We start from the raw sequence: 2,466 nt of genomic DNA on the forward strand, positions 1-2,466 counted from the left end.
TCAGGTATTCTTTTGCACGAGGGGATAGGCATGTGTGCATTGGGATGTATTTATCTTTCAATAATCACTGCACAGCATGACAATTTAAGATAAAATCTAGTATGCATTAAAATAAAATTTTATGTAATTTTTAGATCTTGTCACACAGCACAGCTTCTGCCCTGAGAGTACTTGTTCACATGGGTGTGTTACCACCTGAAGCATTATCAACAGCATGGTTTGTCGATTTTGCAAACAGCTGGGTTGATAACGTAAATGGGAGGTCATACCATGATGCGTTCTTTGAGGGTAAGGCAGTTACTTTAGGGAATAACCCCTCTATAGTTCTAGGCATATCAATATGTGGCCAACCTTAATTTTTATAAATATTATTAATAGCCACTGTTTGAGCTAGTTGCTTTATTATTCTGCTTAAATATTTAATAATTTCTTTATTTTGTAAAAACTTGGTTTGCAAGGTTCTGCAGAAAAAACGGAACAGGTGCAGATGGCTATGGAGATTGTAAAGAACCTCACCTTCCAAAAGCCTGGATGGAAGCCAGTGCAGAGTGGAATCCGTATGACCTCGGCAACAATTCTGGAGCTCCGGGAAGAGCTAGTCATCAATGGCAGCTTCAGATACTTGCTCCCCGGACGACTGACACAAGATGCCCTGGAAAATATATTCTGTCAGGTGCGTGAATTTTCTCAAGGTGTAAAAACCTGGCTCTTCAACATTGGAGACTGTGAATCACCAGTGGCTGTTGAATGAGCCATGTCACCAATACACCGGATGACTAATTATTATTATTATATTTATCAGGTACGGAATCATAGAAATCCAACACCACGGCCAAGAGCCTTCAGGAGAACATTAAAAATAATAGTACTTTCACAATTCATGGGTATTAACAACGGGTCAAATTGCGAAGATGATAATTGCAAGCAACTTCTTGAGTTCATAAAAAATCGCGAAACAGAAAACACTGCCTGAAGCCGAAGTAACAGATGCTATGCTACTGCTATGCTATACAGATGCTATGCTATGCAGAAGCTGAACAGATGCTATGCTCATCCTTGCAGATGCAGCAACCGTTACATTCGATGCTAGTGAGAGCAATGCGCTATACTACATAGCAGGATATATAGTATACAAGGAGCTGCGAAATATTAAATGTAAGGTTTGCGCAAACACCATTAAAGAGCTCCACCCAACAGACGCCGCTGCTTTACTTACATTAATAAAATCATACGGAAAGCTCGTACATTCGGCACCTGCTGTATTGCAGCTTCTGAGACAGTCGGAACATTTTTTTATAATTACAATATAAATGCATATTAGTATTAGTCTGCTTGTTAGAATGGTAATGCTAACAGCTAGCCCCAGATGCTTGTTTAACTCGTGTATATATTGTAAATATTGTGGTTAGGCAGTGTGTTGGATGTTGCTGTGAGCTATACTTTCGTTAGACCAATAAATTGTGCCCTAAAAAATTTTATATTCTGATGTTATTTTAGGGCCCAATAGCCTTCCATAGACAAAACCTGTGAATTCTGTCGTGCAAAATGCACGACAACCTTTTCACTATTTACGGCCGTGTTACATAGAAAATCAAAGAAATACCTAAAGCCGTCGCTTTATTAACATCTTACCTACATTACAAAACACTTGTCATGCAGTATCCTCCTCTTTAATCACGTTTATTTTATTAAAATATCACGACATAAAAATCACGCAAACTTCGCTACTTTCTAAAATAACATCAGAATATAACAATTTTTAGGGCACAATTTATTGGTCTATACTTTCGTATATATAACTAGTAAATGTGTGTACATACATGCGTACTTTATTTCGCATTTCAACTAGTTCGAGTTCAGTTATGAAAATAAAATTAATCCTGCACTGTGAAGAACTAGCAATTAAAAAATAATAATTATCTGCCATCTCTATCTTGTGTGATCTGGCCTTATATCATATCATATCATGCACCCAAGCATCTCTCCTGAGTCCTACGGCCGGCTGCCGGTTGGCTACGGCTCGCCGAACAAAACTACTGTAGAGTGAGCAGTAACTATATATAGTAATAATATAAGTAGTATTCTGATCGTTGCCAATGAATATATGCCATCAGAAAGCATAATCAGTACAGTACTCGTCTGTCTTGAGTACACAGTAACACATGTGACATGGTAAACTTTAACAAAATAATAATATAAAATAGGATTACAATTGTGAATTCACACTAAAGATATCTGCATTTTATCTCTTAAGCCTCGTCTACACGACGAAGCGAGTTAAGCGTCTACCCGTGTAGACGCTTAACTCGAGTTAGCGAATAGTACATAACTCCACGATAGGCGGCAACACTAGTACGATGTACGTACACACGCACGCACGCACGCACGCACGCACGCGTACTTGCACACGCACGCACACACTCATGCACGCACGTGTACTTGCACACGCACGCACACTCATGCACG

The 2,466-nt window shown here is 39.0% G+C and overlaps 1 long non-coding RNA gene across 1 annotated transcript in view; it reads right to left on the reverse strand.

The window, feature by feature from the left end:
• LOC106805532 overlaps nt 1-1,454 on the reverse strand; it is a 3,808-nt gene extending 2,354 nt beyond the window's left edge. The window contains exons 1-2 of the long non-coding RNA XR_001393444.1: nt 1,217-1,454; nt 517-652 (exon numbers count right to left, since the gene is read on the reverse strand). This is a non-coding gene — a long non-coding RNA (uncharacterized LOC106805532). The remainder of the gene's footprint in view (nt 1-516; nt 653-1,216) is intronic.
• Between the last annotated feature and the right edge of the window lie 1,012 nt (nt 1,455-2,466).

Source organism: Priapulus caudatus, unplaced genomic scaffold (assembly GCF_000485595.1).
Source record: "Priapulus caudatus unplaced genomic scaffold, Priapulus_caudatus-5.0.1 Scaffold0, whole genome shotgun sequence".
Taxonomy (NCBI): domain Eukaryota; kingdom Metazoa; phylum Priapulida; class Priapulimorpha; order Priapulimorphida; family Priapulidae; genus Priapulus; species Priapulus caudatus.